Source organism: Hyperolius riggenbachi, chromosome 5 (assembly GCF_040937935.1).
Source record: "Hyperolius riggenbachi isolate aHypRig1 chromosome 5, aHypRig1.pri, whole genome shotgun sequence".
In the NCBI taxonomy this organism is placed as follows: Eukaryota; Metazoa; Chordata; class Amphibia; order Anura; family Hyperoliidae; genus Hyperolius; species Hyperolius riggenbachi.
The window spans coordinates 348,940,050-348,961,655 of record NC_090650.1 but is presented as its reverse complement, the minus strand read 5'-3'; the positions used below and the strand labels follow the sequence as shown (position 1 = coordinate 348,961,655).

At 43.0% G+C, this 21,606-nt stretch overlaps 1 long non-coding RNA gene across 2 annotated transcripts in view; it reads left to right on the top strand.

The window, feature by feature from the left end:
* The window catches only part of LOC137518943 (uncharacterized), a 30,101-nt gene extending 10,791 nt beyond the window's left edge, over positions 1 to 19,310 (top strand). For both annotated transcript variants that reach the window (XR_011020933.1, XR_011020932.1), the window contains exons 2-3: positions 1,896 to 1,989; positions 17,385 to 19,310. This is a non-coding gene — a long non-coding RNA (uncharacterized lncRNA). The remainder of the gene's footprint in view (positions 1 to 1,895; positions 1,990 to 17,384) is intronic.
* The last annotated feature ends 2,296 nt before the right edge of the window (positions 19,311 to 21,606 follow it).

Here is a 21,606-nt window from a genome sequence, read left to right as displayed (position 1 = left end):
AGTCCTATGCGCACGCTAAGTCTCATAGGCTGTAATGGGCACTTCGCGCGGAGCGCCCTGCGCTCTGTGCAGTGCGCGCATAAAGTTTTAGGCGCATAAAGTTTTGCGCGCGTAAAGTTTTGCGTGTGAAAAGCTCGTTTAGACGTGCTAAGGGGGTTTTCACAGGCGTGCTAACAGTTAGCACCGCTTTGTGAATCAAGCCCAATATGTTTTAAAGCACTTTAGGCCTGCAATTTAGCATTCAATATGATTTCTGCCCTTAAAACGCTGCTTTGCGTCAAATCCAGATTTTTCCCCAGGACCTTTGGCATCTATCCCACTCATCCATGCAAAAACTCAGATGTTAGACCCCTTGAAACATCTTTTCCATCACTTTTCTGGCCAGCATAAGTGTTTTTAGTTTTCAAATTTGCCTCCCCATTGAAGTCTATTGCGGTTCGCGAAAGTTTGCGTGAACCGAACTTTTGCGGAAGTTCAAACCGGAGGTTCGGGCCATCTCTAGTGACAATGTCAGGTGATACAAATTTTTTAAAGTACAGTGGGGCCACTCAATCACTTTTTTGTTTGCACAGTGACACGCTGTAACAGTGACCCAGCCATGCACTACACTATACTGCACAGGTGGCATACTATGAGCTAGCTACCACCACACCACAAACGGCAACAACAAAAAATAACAGCAGGATCAGTCCTCAAAAGGACTATTGGGGTCCCTAGCTGGTGAACTGCAAGGAGCAGAAAACCTATGGAAACAGCTACACAGCAATCATACAGAACTGCTATCTATCTGTCCCTCAATCAGCAGCATAGCTTTCCTTAGGGCCCATTCACACCTGAAAGCGCAAATTGCATGAGTGATTTTTCAGCGGAAAAATCACTGAACACTGCAGCGATTTTTCCGTGATCACGTTTAGTGCTTCTATAGCACTGAAACGTGGTCGCCGGGAAATCGCCTGAAAATGGTGCAGGCTACGCGTTTGCATTTCACGATTTTGGGCGATTTGCAGCGATTAGCGCAAATCACCCAAGTAAGAACGGGCCCATAGGGTTTTATTACACTAGCGCTTTCAAAAGCGCTAGTGTTTGAGCGTTTTCCTGAAATCGCCGGCAAATCGCTCAAGTGTGAATGGGCCCTTACACTGACTCCAGGCAGACTTATGGTTGGTTGGCAGGTTTGTTTCTTTTATGGGGGGGGGGGAGACTTACGTGAGATACACATGTTTAATTGGTTGTCCTGTTCCACCTGACTTAAAGGCGAAGGGTCAAAAAATGGCTCCATGTTAAAGTATACGGCGAACGCGAACATCAGCTAAAGTTTGCCTTAAATGCGAACAGTGCACGTTAGCTGGTGAACATGCTCATCTATCCTTACTGGGTAGAATTATCGACACAAGGAAAACTGGATAGTGCAGGGCACTGCCCGACCAATCAGAATTCTGGATCTGGGCATCTGTACCAGTTGTGCTCCAGTTTTGCTTGCATTGGATTTGATAAAACTACCCTTTTATTCCTACTGCTTATAGCTGTGAAATCTGGTGACACTCATTAAAGTGAACCTGAGGTTAAAATATACTGATGAGATAAGTAATTGTATCTATCCTTCTACTCCTAACAATAGAAAAGCTAAAGAGAGCACACTCAGTAACTTCAGAAGTCAAAAACAGGCCGGTTGACTGTGGAATGTACTTACCTAATAGACCCGTACAGTTGTGCTAGTGTCCAAGCTTGCAGAATTGCCATATGTGTGAAGCATATACTTTTATTTAAATTTGCAACGCGTTTCCTGGGGGTACCATCTCCTCTTCGTCAGCCAAACAGGAAAATGTATTTACACTTTGTAATTATACAATGTAATTACACAAATTACACTTACAATTTGTCCTGCCGTCTCACAGATTAACATGCCCGGAACAGACGCTAAGAGATTTTCCGAAGGTAAGGGGCTTGGACGCTGGCACACCCGTATGAGGTTACCAACCACTGGATCAGGTGAGAAAATTCCACCACCAACCCATTGTTGAATTCTGAAGTTACAAAGTGTACCATCTTTGCTGTTTCTATTGTTACAACTGCTACACTAGTATGGAAATACACGATCAGTACCATAACTCATTGATTTGTCCGAATATTCTCCAATTGCTCCCCTGGTATATCCAAGATTCCTTTACTTTACTCCTAAAATGACTTATTTAGATATTTCACAGTTTTATTTTATTTTGTACATTTAATTTTTTTTTGTCGTTGCTCAATGACACAGTCTCCTCTGCTTCAGTCCTGTAGCTCCCAGCAGCTGTTTCGATGCGTCACATTACCTGATGTGGTCAGGTGACACATCGGGTAGCCGTACGAGGACACCAAAAAGCCGCTGGGAGCGGCTTTACTGTAATAAAACAAAACAGTATTGTTTATTTTCTACATGAATACAACTTTGTTTGTAATTCTGAAGCGCTGTAACTCTAGTCGTTTGTAAGTAAGGGACTGTCTGTAATTTTCTTTTAAGGCAGAAAAATCAACATCTCATTGATCATCTTTATTGACTAATGATTTTCGGCCTACAAATTAGTTTTAGCGGTTAGTTATAGGCCTTGAATTCCGTAAGAGCCCTTTTCCCCTGAAAATCGTGTTCGCATACTTGCTGCGGGATGAACCCACATGAGTATATGTGCCTTACAGTTTTGTTTTCATGCATCAGACGGGTTTCACGGTACGATTGTATTTGCTATTTTTTCAATCATAACAAAAGTTTTACCAAAACACGGCCAATGGAAAAGGGCCAGGAAGTGCCACTTATACTGCTTATCACATCACCTCCAAACTTCACATGCCTATGAACTGCCTTGCAGAGTGGAAGAGCATGAAGGAATTGTAACCCTAAGCTCAAGGTCTGCCTCTCCTACAGCATCATTTAAATTACAGACTGGGGAAGTGCATGGACCTGCATATAGCTAAAACATGATAAAAAAGGAAGAGATAGCCTTTTAATGTATTATTTACGGAGATGGCCATTAAGCTCAATTTGCCAGAATTTAAATGCTGTTTATTCTACAGAAATAAAAGCAATTTTCAGATGACCATATTCCTAATAGTGGCAATCAGTTTAAAGCAAACCTGTAATTTTATTATTTTTATTATTATTATTTAGTATTTAATCTAATGTTAGGTACACACCATACAATTTTCTGACATATGTACCTGCCAGATCGATTATTTTCAACATGTCCAATCTGAATATCAATCGATTGTCCGATTGTTTTTGTAATTGTTTTTTCGAACATTTTTTGATCAATTTTCATAGAACTGAACGAAAATCGATTGAAAAAAATGATCGAGAGAACGATTTTAAAAAATCAGAAATTCAAAAAATCTATTGAAATTCAGATCGGATACTGTATGTTGGAAATAATCGATCTGGCAAGTAAATCTGCCAGAAAATTGTATGGTGTGTACCTAGCATAAAAAAAAAAAAGAAAGATACTTTGAGTGGTGGGAAGCTGCTGGTTATCCAGAGGCTTTCCATGTCTTCCTTGACGCCACTGCTGGACGGGCCCCTCCTCTTCTTTGCCGTTGCGGTCCTGCAGTGCAATATCGTGAAGCCGCTCGCGTGTGGAGGAAAAAGCAGTGCATGAACGGCTTTGTGCTAGAGTGCAGGCGCAAGCCATACTGGCGCATGGGGGCTTGTACAGTATACGAATAAGAGTGTGGCCGCAAGAACATGTGGCCGTGAGAACATCGTTGACCATCTCTTATCAAATACATTTAGAGGGTCTCAGTGCTGGGATGATGGGGTCCAAGAGGATCCGGAAAGCTTGTGGATTATCCAGAGGCTTCCTTCTACTGTGGAATTTAACTTTTACCTTTTTTGGCTCACTGGTACACTTTAATGATCTCCACCTTTATATGGCATTGCAGTTTAATCCACAATCACCATATTTCTAAAGTAGCGTATTGTACCGTGTTAGCCATCATTAAAAGCAAGAAGATTTAAATGGTATCATCCTGATTCAAAACTTCTTCCACTTCTTTCAGTCAATTGGTCACAACCTTATTCTTTATTAAACACCTTATAGGGTTCTGCATTTTATCATTCTGAATTTAAAGAGGCACCGTAGTGGCACGTAGTAGAATGTAGTAAATTATTCAGGATACCCATTTTTACATTAATTGTCCTGGTTTCAGCATCAGAAACACTTCCTACTGTATATCTATGTATTGCTGTATATTGGTATGTAGCCCTGCCCTCCCAGGGATGTGTAGACTAGGCTGTTTAGCTAGCCTTCCCCAGAGAATTCTGGGAGACCAGGTATATTTTCTATTGGCTTTAGAACTCTCAGTATACGAACAGCTGACAGACCTGTCAAAATGTGATTGAGGGTTAAGAAAGATTTTGCAGTGAGCAAACACTGACTAAACAGTTTAAAAATTAATATTGTAATTAATAATTACTTTATGTGCAGGTTTGGGCTTGTTCCTGTGCACAACTTTGGCACTATCTAATGCAGCACTAATTGGTGAAAGGGAATAGATGTTCCCTGAACCAATAAGATTGATTTTTACTATTAAAAATGCTTTTATTTTCTCAGTTCATAGTGAAAAATACACACTATAGCATTATTTCAATTTCATAAATTGTGATAGGAACATAATTTAAGTTGTGTGATAAACGGTAGAAATAGTCAAACAAAATTTGTGTTTTTCATCTACAGTAGCCCTTTTTATTTTTAAGCTGGAATTAGTAAAACTGAGGAATAATGTGTTTTTTCTATTTTTTTTCCTCTTTTCCCCATTAAAATGCATAGAAAGCAAAATTGTTCAAGGGAAAAAAATGCCGTACAATGAAAGTCTAGTTTGTCTTGAAAAAACAATATATATTTTATTTATGTGGCATAAGTAGGGATAAAGTTATTGCTGATTAAATAGGGACATAGCTAAAATGTAAAAACTGCTCTGGTCCATAAGTGGGAAACAAGGTCTGGATGCAAAGTGGTTAATTATTAAGTTATTTTCACTACAGTTCCTCTTTAAAAATTAAGGCGCAGTGTGTGCCACTTATAGATCTCTCTTGAACAGGTGTACACTGGCTTGCAAAAGTATTCGGCCCCCTTGAAGTTTTCCACATTTTGTCACATTACTGCCACAAACATGAATCAATTGTATTGAAATTCCATGTGAAAGACCAATACAAAGTGGTGTATACGTGAGAAGTGGAACGAAAATCATACATGATTCCAAACATTTTTTACAAATAAATAACTGCAAAGTGGGGTGTGCGTAATTATTTAGCCCCGTGAGTCAATACTTTGTAGAACCACCTTTTGCTGCAATTACAGCTGCCAGTCTTTTAGGGTATGTCACTACCAGCTTTGCACATCTAGAGACTGAAATCCTTGCCCATTCTTCTTTGCAAAACAGCTCCAGCTCAGTCAGATTAGATGGACAGCGTTTGTGAACAGCAGTTTTCAGATCTTGCCACAGATTCTTGATTGGATTTAGATCTGGACTTTGACTGGGCCATTCTAGCACATGGATATTTTTTGTTTTAAACCATTCCATTGTTGACCTGGCTTTATGTTTAGGGCCGTTGTCCTGCTGGAAGGTGAACCTCCGCACCAGTCTCAAGTCTTTTGCAGACTCCAACAGGTTTTCTTCCAAGATTGCCCTGTATTTGGCTCCATCCATCTTCCCATGAACTCTGACCAGCTTCACTGCCCCTGCTGAAGAGAAGCACCCCCAGAGCATGATGCTGCCACCACCAAATTTGAAAGTGGGGATGGTGTGTTCAGAGTGATGTGCAGTGTTAGTTTTCCACCACACATAGCGTTTTGCATTTTGGCCAAAAAGTTCCGTTTTGGTCTCATCTGACCAGAGCACCTTCTTCCACATATTTGCTGTGTCCCCCACATGGCTTGTGGCAAACTGCAAACAGGACTTCTTATGCTTTTCTGTTAACAATGGCTTTCTTCTTGCCATTCTTCCATAAAGGCCAACTTTGTGCAGTGCATGACTAATAGTTATCCTATAGACAGATCCCCTACCTGAGCTGTAGATCTCTGCAGCTCGTCCAGAGTCACCATGGACCTCTTGACTGCATTTCTGATCAGCACTCTCCTTGTTCTGCCTGTGAGTTTAGGTGGATGGCCTTGTCTTGGTAGGTGTACAGTTGTGCCATACTCCATTCTGAATGATCGCATGAACAGTGCTCCGTGTAATGTTCAAGGCTTTGGAAATCTTTTTGTAGCCTAAGCCTGCTTTAAATTTCTCAATAACTTTATCCCTGACCTGTCTGGTGTGTTCTTTGGACTTCATGGTGTTGTTGCTCCCAATATTCTCTTAGACAACCTCTGAGGCCGTCACAGAGCAGCTGTATTTGTACTGACATTAGATTACACACAGGTGCACTCTATTTAGTCATTAGCACTCATCAGGCAATGTCTACGGGCAACTGACTGCACTCAGACCAAAGGGGGCTGAATAATTACACACACCCCACTTTGCAGTTATTGATTTGTAAAAAATGTTTGGAATCATGTATGATTTTTGTTTCACTTCTCACGTGTACACCACTTTGTATTGGTCTTTCACGTGGAATTTCAATACAATTGATTCATGTTTGTGGCAGTAATGTGACAAAATGTGGAAAACTTTAAGGGGGCCGAATACTTTTGCAAGCCACTGTAGATCAGAAAAATTGATTGTAATTATCAAATTGAAAATAAATATAAAGAAATGTTTTGTGTGTGACCTTCAGGGCCCTTTCACACCGAGTCAGTTGTGATCAGATCGCAACGCACCGTAGCCGAAAAATCACACATCATACAGTGAGGCTTACAGGACAATAAAAAAATGCCTTGCTGGCACTGTAAACACATGCGTTACCCAGTTAATGCAAAGCATGCTGTGCGCTACTGCATCAGAACCTGCTGCACCACACTCAATGTTTAACTTTTTGGCTTTAGAACTCTCAGTATACGAACAACTGACTGAACTAAAAATGTCCTGTCAGAATGTGATTGAGAGTGAGGAAAGATTTTACAGTGAGCAAACACTGACTAAATAATTTACAAATTAATAATGTAAAAAAAAAAAGCCATTTTAATGATTTCGTTATTTTCCCTACTTTGGATAACCAGAGGCTTCCCACCACTTAAGAATCTAACTTTCATTTTTTTTAGATTACAAGTTTGCTTTAACCACTTAACGACCGCCCACTGCACAGGGGCGGCCGGAAAGTGGATCCCGCAAGGACCAGCTCATGTCCAGAGGCGGCGGTCCTTGTAGGGGCATGGGCGGAACGATCGCGTCATCCGTGACGCGATCCTCCGCCGGGGACTGGCTCCGCCCCCTTCGCGCTGTAACCCGCCGGCCGTTCGGAAGCGCCAGCGGGTTACTAACACCCGGATTGCCGCATACAAAGTGTATAATACACTTTGTAATGTATACAAAGTGTATTATACAGGCTGCCTCCTGCCCTGGTGGTCCCAGTGTCCGAGGGACCACCAGGGCAGGCTGCAGCCACCCTAGTCTGCACCCAAGCACACTGATTCTCCCCCCGCCCCCTGATCACCCACAGCACCCCTCAGACCCCCCCCCCCCGCCCACCCCCCAGACCACTGTTTGCACCCAATCACCCCCCTAAACACCCATGTCACTATCTGTCAACGCTATTTTTTTTTATTCCCTAAACTGCCCCCTGCTCCCTCCTGATCACCCCCCACCCCTCAGATTCTCCCCAGACCCCCCCCCCCAGACACCCCCCCCCCTGTGTACTGTATGCATCTATCCCCCTGATCACCTGTCAATCAACTATCAATCACCTGTCAATCACCCATCAATCACCGCCTGTCACTGCCACCCATCAATCAGCCCCTAACCTGCCCCTTGCAGGCAATCTGATCACCCACCCACACCAATAGATCGCCCGCAGATCCGACGTCAGATCACCTCCCAAGTGTTTACATCTGTTCTCTACCCTAAACACCCACTAATTACCCATCAATCACCCCCTATCACCACCTGTCACTGTTACCCATCAGATCAGACCCTAATCAACCCCTTGCGGGCACCCAATCACCCGCCTACACGCTCAGATTGCCCTCAGACCCCCCCTTATCAATTCGCCAGTGCAATATTTACATCTGTTCTTCCCTGTAATAACCCACTGATCACCTGTCAATCACCCCCTGTCACTGCCACCCATCAATCACCCCCTGTCACTGCCACCCATCAATCAGCCCCTGACCTGCCCCTTGCGGGCAATCTGATCACCCACCCACACCAATAGATCGCCCGCAGATCCGACGTCAGATCACCTCCCAAGTGCAGTGTTTACATCTGTTCTCTACCCTAAACACCCACTAATTACCCATCAATCACCCCCTATCACCACCTGTCACTGTTACCCATCAGATCAGACCCTAATCTGCCCCTTGCGGGCACTCAATCACCCGCCTACACACTCAGATTGCCCTCAGACCCCACCTTATCAATTCGCCAATGCAATATTTACATCTGTTCTTCCCTGTAATAACCCACTGATCACCTGTCAATCACCCATCAATCACCCCCTATCACTGCCACCCATCAATCACCCCCTGTCACTGCCACCCATCAATCAGCCCCTAACCTGCCCCTTGCGGGCAATCTGATCACCCACCCACACCAATAGATCGCCCGCAGATCCGACGTCCGATCACCTCCCAAGTGCAGTGTTTACATCTGTTCTCTACCCTAAACACCCACTAATTACCCATCAATTACCCCCTGTCACTGCTACCTATCAGATTAGACCCCTATCTGCCCCTAGGGCCCTCAATCACCCGCCCACACCCTCAGAACGCCCTCAGACCCCAGCCCTGATCACCTCGCCAGTGCATTGCTTGCATCTATTCCCCCCTCTAATCACACCTTGAGACACCCATCGATCACCTCCTGTCACCCCCTAGCACACCTACCCATCAGATCAGGCCCTAATTTGCCCCGTGTGGGCTCCTGATCACTCGGCCAACCCCTCAGATCCCCCTCAGACCCCCTTCCGATCACCTCCCCAGTGCATTGATTGCATCTATTTTCCCCTCTAACCACCCCCTGAGATGCCCATCAATCACCTCCTGTCACCCCCCTAGCACTCCTATCCATCAGATCAGGCCCAATACAACCTGTCATCTAAAAGGCCACCCTGCTTATGAACGGTTCCACAAAATTCGCCTCCTCATAGACCACCTGTCATCAAAATTTGCAGATGCTTATACCCCTGAACAGTCATTTTGAGACATTTGGTTTCCAGACTACTCACGGTTTTGGGCCCGTAAAATGCCAGGGTGGTATAGGAACCCCACAAGTGACCCCATTTTAGAAAAAAAGACGCCCCAAGGTATTCTGTTAGGTGTATGACAAGTTCATAGAAGATTTTATTTTTTGTCAAAAGTTAGCGGAAATTGATTTTTATTGTTTTTTTTTCACAAAGTGTCATTTTTCACTAACTTGTGACAAAAAATAAAATCTTCTATGAACTCGCCATACACCTAACAGAATACCTTTGGGTGTCTTCTTTCTAAAATGGGGTCACTTGTGGGATTCCTAAACTGCCCTGGCATTTTAGGGGCCCTAAACCGTGAGGAGTAGTCTAGAAAACAAATACCTCAAAATGACCTATGAATAGGACGTTGGGCCCCTTAGCGCACCTAGGCTGCAAAAAAGTGTCACACATGTGGTACCGCCGTACTCAGGAAAAGTAGTATAATGTGTTTTGTGGTGTATTTTTACACATACCCATGCTGGGTGGGAGAAATCTCTCTGTAAATGGACAATTGTGTGTAAAAAAAATCAAACAATTGTCATTTACAGAGATATTTATCCCACCCAGCATGGGTATGTGTAAAAATACACCCCAAAACACATTATACTACTTCTCCTGAGTACGGCGGTACCACATGTGTGGCACTTTTTTACACCCTAAGTACGCTAAGGGGCCCAAAGTCCAATGAGTACCTTTAGGATTTCACAGGTCATTTTGCGACATTTGGTTTCATGACTACTCCTCACGGTTTAGGGCCCCTAAAATGCCAGGGCAGTATAGGAACCCCACAAATGACCCCATTCTAGAAAGAAGACACCCAAAGGTATTCGGTTAGGAGTATGGTGAGTTCATAGAAGATTTTATTTTTTGTCACAAGTTAGCGGAAAATGACACTTTGTGAAAAAAAAACAATTAAAATCAATTTCCGCTAACTTGTGACAAAAAAATAAAATCTTCTATGAACTCACCATACTCCTAACGGAATACCTTGGGGTGTCTTCTTTCTAAAATGGGGTCATTAGTGGGGTTCCTATACTGCCCTGGCATTTTAGGGGCCCTAAACCGTGAGGAGTAGTCTTGAAACAAAAATGACCTGTGAAATCCTAAAGGTACTCTTTGGACTTTGGGCCCCTTAGCGCAGTTAGGGTGCAAAAAAGTGCCACACATGTGGTATCGCCGTACTCAGGAGAAGTAGTATAATGTGTTTTGGGGTGTATTTTTACACATACCCATGCTGAGTGGGAGAAATATCTCTGTAAATGGACAATTGTGTGTAAAAAAAAAATCAAACAATTGTCATTTATAGAGCTATTTCTCCCACCCAGCATGGGTATGTGTAAAAATACACCCCAAAACACATTATACTACTTCTCTTGAGTACGGCGGTACCACATGTGTGGCACTTTTTTACACCCCAAGTGCACTAAGGGGCCCAAAGGCCAATGAGTACCTTTAGGATTTCACAGGTCATTTTGCGACATTTGGTTTCAAGACTACTCCTCACGGTTTAGGTCCCCTAAAATGCCAGGGCAGTATAGGAACCCCACAAATGACCCCATTCTAGAAAGAAGACACCCAAAGGTATTCCGTTAGGAGTATGGTGAGTTCATAGAAGATTTTATTTTTTGTCACAAATTAGCGGAAAATGACACTTTGTGAAAAAAAACAATTAAAATCTATTTCCGCTAACTTGCGACAAAAAATAAAATCTTCTATGAACTCGCCATACTCCTAACGGAATACCTTGGGGTGTCTTCTTTCTAAAATGGGGTCATTAGTGGGGTTCCTATACTGTCCTGGCATTTTAGGGGCCCTAAACCGTGAGGAGTAGTCTTGAAACAAAAATGACCTGTGAAATCCTAAAGGTACTCATTGGACTTTGGGCCCCTTGGCGCTGTTAGGGTGCAAAAAAGTGCCACACATGTAGTATCGCCGTACTCAGGAGAAGTAGTATAATGTGTTTTGGGGAGTATTTTTACACATACACATGCTGAGTGGGAGAAATATCTCTGTAAATTGACAATTGTGTGTAAAAAAAAATCAAACAGTTGCCATTTACAGAGTTATTTCTCCCACCCAGCATGGGTATGTGTAAAAATACACCCCAAAACACATTATACTACTTCTCCTGAGTACGGCAATGCCACATGTGTGGCACTTTTTTGCAGCCTAACTGCGCTAAGGGGCCCAAAGTCCAATTAGCACCTTTAGGCTTTACAGGGGTGCTTACAATTTAGCACCCTCCAAAATGTCAGGACAGTAAACACACCCCACAAATGACCCCATTTTGGAAAGTAGACACTTCAAGGTATTCAGAGAGGGGCATGGTGAGTCCGTGGCAGATTTCATTTTTTTTTTGTCGCAAATTAGAAGAAATGGAAACTTTTTTTTCTTTTTTTGTCACAAAGTGTCATTTTCCACTTACTTGTGACAAAAAATATCTTCTATGAACTCACTATGCCTCTCACTGAATACTTTGGGATGTCTTCTTTCCAAAATAGGGTCATTTTGGGGGTATTTATACTATCCTGGAATTCTAGCCCCTCATGAAACATGTCAGGTGGTCAGAAAAGTCAGAGATGCTGGAAAATGGGAAAATTCACTTTTTGCACCATAGTTTGTAAACGCTATAACTTTTACCCAAACCAATAAATATAGGCTTTTTTTTAATCAAAAACATGTTTGTCCACATTTTTCGTGCTGCATGTATACAGAAATTTTACTTTATTTGAAAAATGCCAGCACAGAAAGTTAAAAAAATCATTTTTTTGACAAAATTCATGTCTTTTTTGATGAATATAATAAAAAGTAAAAATCGCAGCAGCAATCAAATAGCACCAAAAGAAAGCTTTATTAGTGACAAGAAAAGGAGCCAAAATTCATTTAGGTGGTAGGTTGTATGAGCGAGCAATAAACCGTGAAAGCTGCAGTGGTCTGAATGGAAAAAAAGTGCCTGGTCTTTAAGGGGGGTAAAGCCCACGGTCCTCAAGTGGTTAATGAGGACCTGAACTCAGAACTTTCTCTCTGCTCTAAAAGATCTCAATGTAGGTGTATAATTGCATCATGTCTCATTTCCGTGATATTGTCCTTTGCGATGCAACGGACTCAGTGTGGAAAGACCCTTAGGATACTTACACACCAGGACGTTGCGTTAGAGGGGACGTTAAGGTCGCATAACGTGCCCCTAACGCAACGCATGGTGGTGCGGGAGAGGACGTTATAGTGAGCCGCGTTAGGCGGCTCTATCCGCATAAGATCTGCCAGAGTGGCGCTGATTGGCCGGCGGGTCCTCGTGATGCGGAGTGAGACACTCCGCATCACGTGGTCCCGCCGGCCAATCAGCAGCCGCCAGTGCAGTGCATATTACGTAGCCATGTGTGAGGCTACTATAGCGGCATCTCCCCGCCTCCTCTCGCCCCCCCCACTGAGCATGTGCAAACAGTCTAACGCGGCTTAAGCCGCTCAGAACGCACAGTACGCTGCACTTTGCCCGAACGTGCAGCGTTACTGTGTATCGCAACGTGGGCAGTGTGAACAGCCTCATTGACTTTGTAGTGCTGTGCGGTGGGCTGCGTGCGCCTGTAACGTCCTGGTGTGAAAGAGCCCTTAAAGAGAACCCGAGGCTGGTCTTAGTGTGCACAACCAGCCTCTGTGCCCCAGTAACATAATTAAATCCCACCTCGGGTTCTCTTTAAAGAGGAACTCCAGTGAACATAATGTAATAAAAAAAGTGCTTCATTTTTACCATAATTATGTATAAATGATTTAGTCAGTGTTTGCCCATTGTAAAACCCTTCTTCTCCCTGATTTACATTCTGACATTTATCATATGGTGATATTTTTACTGCTGGCAGGTGATGTAGCTGCTGCTTGCAGTTGGAAACAGCTGTAAACAGCTATTTCCCACAATGCAATTAGGTTCACAGACAGGAAACTGCGAGGACCATGGTCCTCAGAGTTTCCTGTGGGAGGGGTTTCACCACAATATCGGCCATACAGAGCCCCCTCATGATCCGTTTTTGAAAAGGAATAGATTTCTCATGTAAAAGGGGGTATCAGCTACTGATTGAGATAAAGTTCAATTCTTGGTCACGGTTTCTCTTTAAAAAGACACTGAAGCGAAAAAAAAATATGATATAGTGAATTGGTTGTGTACTATGAATAATTACTAGAAGATTAGCAGCAAAGAAAATATTCTCATATTTTTATTTTCAGGTATATAGTGTTTTTTCTAACATTGCATCATTCTATAATATGTGCAGATTACACAACACTCAGCATTCAAAATGATTCTTTCAGAGCAGTCTGTGAACTAATGACCTCTCCTCTGGCAGAGAAAAGTAAATAGTTCAGGAACAGTTGAGATAATAAAAGTCAGAAAACAGCCCTCTCCACGACTTTGAAAGTCGTAGAGATTAATGGCTTTTTTGCATAGAGATAACAACTGGAGTTTCTTAACTCTTCCTGTACTGGAAACAATTAGACTGATGTATCTGATCTTAATGTTTTATTTCTTATCTGTACTACACATACAAATCATAATATCATAATTTTTTTTCGCTTCAGTGTCTCTTTAAAGGTACACTTAAGTAAAAAAAAAAATATGAGTTTTACTCGCCTGGGGCTTCCAATAGCTCCCTGCAGCTGTCCGGTGCCCTCGCCGTCTCCCTCTGATCCTCCTGGCCCCGCCGGCAGCCACTTCCTGTTTCGGTGACAGGAGCTGACAGCCTGGGGACGCAAGTGATTCTTCGCGTTCCTGGCCACAATAGCGCCATCTATGCTGCTATAGCATATATCATATACCATATAGCAGCATAGAGGGTGCTAATGTGTCTGGGAACGCGAAGAATCACTCGCGTCCCCAGCCTGTCAGCTCCTGTCACCGAAACAGGAAGTGGCTGCCGGCGGGACCAGGAGGATCGGAGGGAGATGGCGAGGGCACCGGACAGCTGCAGGGGGCTATTGGAAGCCCTAGGTGAGTAAAACTCTTTTTCGTTTGACTTAAGTGTCCCTTTAAGGCCTGTACCCACTATGCAATTTTAACTGCAATTTTTCTGACGACTGCCAATTTTTTTGAGTGACAAGCGATCATTTCCACAATCTTGCGATGTGGGTACAGGCGAGCGATCACATGAACGATGTCTGGCAACACGTGGCGATAACGACTGTCATGGCGGATTGGATCTGTAAGATCCCCAACGACTTCCACTCAAAGTACCGCAATCGTTTGACCTCTATTTCGCACCTGTAGTGTGCCGTCACGTAATGTAGTGTGTTCCCGCGGGTAGGAAGATGGATTTAGGAACCTTGTTCGTCGGGAGACATCGCTGTGAGGTTCCATGATCCATCGTTAGGTGAGTATTTAGCTTTAGGCTTGCCTTATACATTATAAAGATTTTTATGGTTGCAGGAAACAGCCATATCATAGTGCAGTCAGGCCACACCTTACCTGATAGAAAGTGCTAAGTGGAGGATCAGTCTGCTAAAACTACATTATTATTCAGGGTTGTGACAAAAGAAATCTGCAGTCTCTTGAAAGCTTACTTAACCACTTTCCCCACTGCTACAGTATATCTACGTCAGCTGTGGCACCCTCCAAGCCACAGCCACGTAGATATACTGACCTTCTTGCAGCCCTGCTGTGCACGGTCGGGTGCGCTGCAGAGCGCACCCTCCGGCACTGTCAGCTGCATTACTAATTGGTGGAAGGGAACATGTTCCCTTTTGGCCAATTAGTATACCCTCCTCCCATGAATGATCGCTGCAGTAGTGAACTGCAGCGATCCTTCATTTGTCCCTCTCGGCGCAGAAATAGTTAATAAAATGCACAAGCAAGCAGCCACACTCACCTACCTCGGTCCTGCGACGAGCCTGAAGCCTGATCCTCCGATCACCGCTCTGAAGTCAGCCGCATATTGCCAGAAACCCGGGTCCCGGCTTGATGACGTCATCAAGCCGGGACCCGGGTTACCGGCAATATGCGGCTGGCTGCAGAGCGGTGATCGGAGGATCAGGCTTCAGGATCGTCGCAGGACCGAGGTAGGTGAGTGTGGCTGCTTGCTTGTGCATTTTTATTAACTATTTCTGCACGGAGGGGGCTGCCTGGGGGGGGGGAAGGGGGGATCTGGCTATGGATTCTTGGGGGGAGGGGGGGAAATGCAATGGGGGGTATTAAAAGTTACTGGGGGACATATTATTAACAAAGGGGAGGGGGGTTACAAATTTTGCACATCTGGGCACCTGGGGGGGCCCATAATGTAATACTGGGGGCACATTTGGCTATAATGGGGGGCAGCACTAATCCTGGGGGTACATCTGGCTATAATGGGGTAATCCTGATCCCGGGGAAACATCTGGCTATAAAGAGGGGCACTATTCCTGGGGGTGCATCTGTCAATCTATTCTAGGGGTGGCAAACACAGGGGACTCATCTGGCTATGCTGGGGGGGGCTGATATTAGGGACACATCTGGCTGTATGGGGGGGGGGGGTTGATACTGGGGACACTTCTGGATATCTATACTGGGGCGACTTTAACTGGTGGCACCGTTTTTATGTCAATCGCAATTTTTATTTTTAAACAGAAATTGATCAAAATTGAGAAATAATGAATTTTTTTATTTTTCCCCCCTTTTTCCCATTAAAATGCATAGAGGGGAACATTTTATTTGGGACCAAATACCCCCCAATGAAAGCTTAGTTTGTCTTGAAAAAAACGATATATAGATCATTTAAGTGGCACGAGTACAGGTGAAGTTATTGGTGATTAAACAGGGACACCGCTAAAGCGTAAGAACTGCTCTGGTCAATAAGGGGAAAACAAGGTCTGGATGCGAAGTGGTTAAAGTGGTCTAACACCCAGCATTTCAACTTTGCTTTAAAAGATTGCTTACAGCTTATAAACTATTATGCCAGATTTTTTTTTTATCAGAAATCTACTGAATGGATTAAACATGACATTTTAGTGCTGCATTTAGCTAGAAATCCTACTCTGTGCTTGCTTGTTTAGTTACAAATGTATCTGTCTACAATGTAACAAACAAACACTGCTCTGAGAGAACAAAGAGGGCTTCCCCGGCAGGCTTTTCAAAGGTCTATTTGTATTCCAAATAAAGATACATTTGTAACTAAAAGATAAGAACGGATGCGGATTCCTAGTTAAATCCAACACTAAAATGTCATGTTTAACCCATTCAGTGAATTTCTGCTTAAAAAAAAATCTGGCATAATAGTTTGTAAGCTGTAAGCAATCTTTTAAAGCAAAGTTGTAATGCTGGGTGTTAAACCGCTTTAACATTGCAAAACTAACAGGTAGCGAGTGTGATTGCGATTGCAAAGCGATGCTCAGAGCAGTTTTTGAATGAATGTGCATTTTTGCACATTTATTTAAGCGAAATCACTCCAAAAAATTATACACGCAGAAAGTTTAAACAAATCCAAGCGCATCTGTGGGAACACCCTCATAGGGCTGCATTAGCCAAGCGCTTTTTCCAAACCTGGGCATTTTGAAAAGCACTCAAAAGCACTCTTGCTGTGAACCAACATTTACTCTCCGGTATTGTTTACCATCGGTGATGAGGAAAAAGTCTGATGAATGTGCAAATTCTGGTTCTTCGACCACAGCCGCCAGAACATCAGCAAGAAAAACAGAGCTGCAAGAACGTAGCTAATCAGATTTTGGAACTGGTAATCAGTTAAGCAGCAGTTAATCTGCAGTTCCCAAATCAGCTGCCAGTTAATTGATCGGTTGTTTCCAAATTTGATTTGCTCCGCACAAAGCTCCGTTCCACCCAATGCAAATTCTAGCTGCCGTCAAGGCGAAATTTACATATTACTCACGCTTTTTGATCATCCCTGATAGTTAACAACGCTGAAAATCTACAGAGATGGCAGGTTTCCCTGTCTCACAACACTGACTGATGATGTGTAAAAACGCTGACTGCAGTAAACCGCACAACAGCATAAAAGATGTGGAAATTCTCTTTCATTCTCCTTGAAGACTCCTAGGCAAACCAGAGAGCCAATCGGATAAGACTGTTGTCAGGGTTACAAGAAAGCAACATTCTAACATTTTGGTTTTTTTTATATTTTAGAAATTTAAAGCTGGCTGCAGACTGAAAAGAAAATGTATATTTTAACCTCCACCTCCAGACACGGATCTGAAAACAGAATAACACTCTGACTGTTCGTATCTTACCACCTCGTGTAAAATGATGCTTCTGCAGCTACAAAGTGCTGTCTTGAAGTTTTGGTCACGTGATCAGAAGCCGCTCTTGAGGGAGTTAATTACAGACCAGTGTGGGTGCTGCTATTACTTGGAGTTAAGGCTCTTTCATACTGGCAGCTGAAGGCAGTGATTTCACAGCCTCTCAGCTGCTCTTGTGCAATGGCCACATGACAGGTTTGCTTTAATATTTTGTCCTTCAAAAAATTATCAGTTGGCAAAGTTTTCATTATATTTTAAGGTGTGAGTGTTGCTCTTCAGCTAGCTGTCTGGAATTTGACTAATGTATTTAGATGAGTAATTGAAAGCTCCAGAACAGAAGAACAGGCGACTACAATAAAAAAGGGTCCCAATGGGACACATTTCTGATGTTCTTGGACAAAATTGGAAGAGGTGGGAAGAACAAACTGAACCGCTTCCGGACATTGGTAATTTAAATCTACACCCTGTTTGGGACCTGTTATCCCTGCCAGAGCGTAGATTTCAATTACCGCACTGTACGTTACCGCCTATTGCGCCACTCTCCCGTCGGTGCCAAGACGGCAGAGCTCCGTGAGACGGCCAGTGATCACAGTGATCACAGGATCAAGAGCCAATGACTTTGGCTCCTGACCAGCTCATAGAGCTCTGCTGTCATAGCGACAGCAGAGCAAGTGGGCTTCAGTGACGGGAGAGTGGCGCAAATGGCGAGAGCGACAGGTCTGTGCTGTGTGACGTCGGTGAGGCCGGTTTTTGTACCAGCTGTCTCTGGTCCTTTAGGGGGTTAACTAAGCATTCTTCAAAGTTATGAAATTACACAAAGCCACCATGGGCTATTTTTCACAACCTTTCAAAACAGATCTCAAGCAAGGGAATTAAATATTTCAAACACATTTCAATAAGTAATGCACATTTTAGACTATATCAGTTGCGTTGCAGAATAATGCTGCATGTCACTGACCATTTAATTCCATCGGCCGCTTCACTCTACTGCGTTGTAACTGATCACGTTATGCTAACTTGCTCCATATCAAGCTTGTAGTAAGTGGATGTCTAGTGCCCATTGCAGTCCACACACATTGTAACTCATGTGTTATGCGACGCGCACAGTGTGAATACAGCCTCCAGTCTATGGAAGTGTTTCACAAAGAAGAGCTTCCTTACCTAGAAACATTGTCTCAGGCCTCTTTTCCACGGACCGCTGATAGGCAGTGAAATGCCTCTCAAACTCTCTCAACTGCTCACTGCTGCCTAGTAACTGCTTGTTGCTCCATGATAGCTGCTTACTTCTGCCTGGTAACTGCTTGCTGAGCACACAGCTCTCAACAGTTCGTGGAAAGGAGGCCTTAAGGTGAGCAGATGCAGTGCTGGATGTATAGAACAAGGCAACATTTCTAAACACGACAACAGACGCAATCACTGCACTCATGTCATAGACTCTGTATTAGAGCACAAGGATCTGGGGTCTGTAGCTGCCAAAAGCCAGGCACTGGATCACAAGATGCTTTGTGAAAATGTCACTCCTTACAGTTTGAGTAAAAAGGATCTATAAAGGATGTGCATAATTAATAAATAAAAATAAGCTAGAATTGGAATTCACCAAGTAACCTAAAGTACAATTTATAAAATGTGAAGTGATCTAACAGAGGAACAATATACATCAAACCAATATTTGATGTGACTACCCTTTGTCCTCAATACAGCACTAATTCTTAAGGGTCCCATACACTGAGCCGATTAGCAGCCGATCGATCGCAAATCAATTGACCGGCCGATCGATTTGCAGCCGATTTCGATCGATTTCAATTGATCTGACATGCTGGGAAATCTAGGTCGATCTGTTGAGATTGCTTATCATTTTGCATTGGACCTAATGGAAATCTGATGGGAAAAAATGGCATCGGATCGATTTTCAAAAGATTTCATACTGAAATCTATTGGAAATCTGTTCCTAGTAAAAAATGTTTCTAAACACATCGGATAGATCAGAAAATCTATCTGATGATCTATCTGCTGCTAATCTAATGAGTGTATGGCCACCTTTATAGTTACACTTGCACAAAGTATTTTTAGGAATATAGGGCTTGATTCACTAAGACAAATAGCATGCCTTATCAGAGTTAACACACCTTATCAGAGATAACATGCCTTATCCGAGTTAACACTCCTAATCAGATTGGTGAAGGGGCCAGCCCCTAATAACCACCAAAAGAGCACACAAGCTCATAACTAGGCCACAACTCCATCTCAATAGTCTAGACCAGGCATGGGCAAACTCGGCCCTCCAGCTGTTATGGAACTACAAGGCCCATAATGCATTTGCCTTTATGATTCATGACTGTGGCTGTCAGACTCCTGCAATGCATTGTGGGACTTGTAGTTCCTTAACAGCTGGAGGGCCAAGTTTGCCCATGCCTGGTCTAGACGTTCCTGCCTAAAGGTGGCCATACACTCGTTAGATTAGCAGCAGATAGATCATCAGATAGATTTCTTATCTATCTGATGTGTTTAGGAACATTTTTTACTAGGATTAGAATTCCAATAGATTTCACTTTGAAATCTATTGAAAATCGATCTGATGGCATTTTTTTGCCATCAGATTTCCATTAGGGCCAATGCAAAATGATAAGCAATCTCAACAGATCAACCTAGATTTTCCACCCTGCCAGATCGATTGAAATCGATCGAAATCGGCCACCAATCGGTCGATCGGTCAACCGTTATGCAATCGATCGATTTTGATCGATCGGCCAGAAAATCGACTGAGTGTATGGGCCCCTTAACTCTTAACATACTGTGTTTCTTCTAAAGTGCTCCCTACTTAGCCCTACTTATGTAAGAATATAGTATTGTTATTATTATTATTTATTGTATTTATAAAGCGTCAACATGTTATGCAGTGCTGGACAATAGTAGATTTGCTGTTATCAAAATTTCCCTGGGTACCTGGTTTGATCACACAAGTGTTCAGACGTCTTTTAGGGAACTACAAAAAACAAGTATTAGCTAAATCACTCTCTAAATGTAAGCGCTCCCTCAAAACGTATACTTAGGCCCTTCAACCTCTAGCCAAGTTGTACTCCTTACTAATTATAACCTATAAAACACACTGCCTCTAGGTATACATATTGTAGAGTACCCCAGCTCTTGTTTCCTCCTTCTTTCTTTAGATTGTAAGCTCACAGGGGCAGGGTTCTCTCACCTTTTGTGTCTTGGAATTTACTACTGTATCTATTTTGTTCATCATCACTGTAATTATATCTATTAATTCTGTATTATGTACCAATGTCTATATTTTGTGTATTCCATTGTCTGTATCATTATATACCTCATGTTTTGTTTCTTACTCTGTACAGCGCCACAGAATACTTTGGCACTTTATAAATGAACAATAATAAAAATAGTGCACTGCTGATACCTGACATCCATATATAAGGCACTTAAGTCATGCATAATCTAACTATTCCCCACATTACCCAAAATGGAGTTGCAGCTAGAATCCTGTCATGTCCGGGTAATAAATAGCAAGTGGTGGATGATGTCAATGAGCACTGGCTAACCATTACTGCTTCATGACTAAAGGTAAATAGAATAATTCTCAGGGTTTGCCACTGTAACAGACATCATACGTGGCCGTGTGAGTGATTTACGACATATCCCAGGATGGTTCCTTCAGCAGCTTATGGAAACACTAATGGTTAAAAATGCCAGCAGATCCATCAAACAGCACAAGACATTGGACTGAATTGTGTGGCTGCTGTAAAACAGAGTACCCTGCATCTGTGTCTTTCACTAACCAGAGATGACACCATTTCCTGTTTCCTCTTCAGCTGTTCAGATATGTGCAAATGAACTCATCCACTTCATTACTGGGATGCACGGTAAGCCAAGAAATTATCCACATTATGCATTATTCAGAAATAGGAGGATGACTGTGGTCTAATGCAAAAGAAAGATATTCTTCTACACAAAGAGCTATTGATTATAAATATAGCCCTTTACTACGTTCAACCACTTCCCATGCAACAGGAGACCAACTGGAAATGATACCTTCAGTACCATGTACTGTCACCAGTTATGTAACCATGCCCACACTCTGCCCACTACACCAT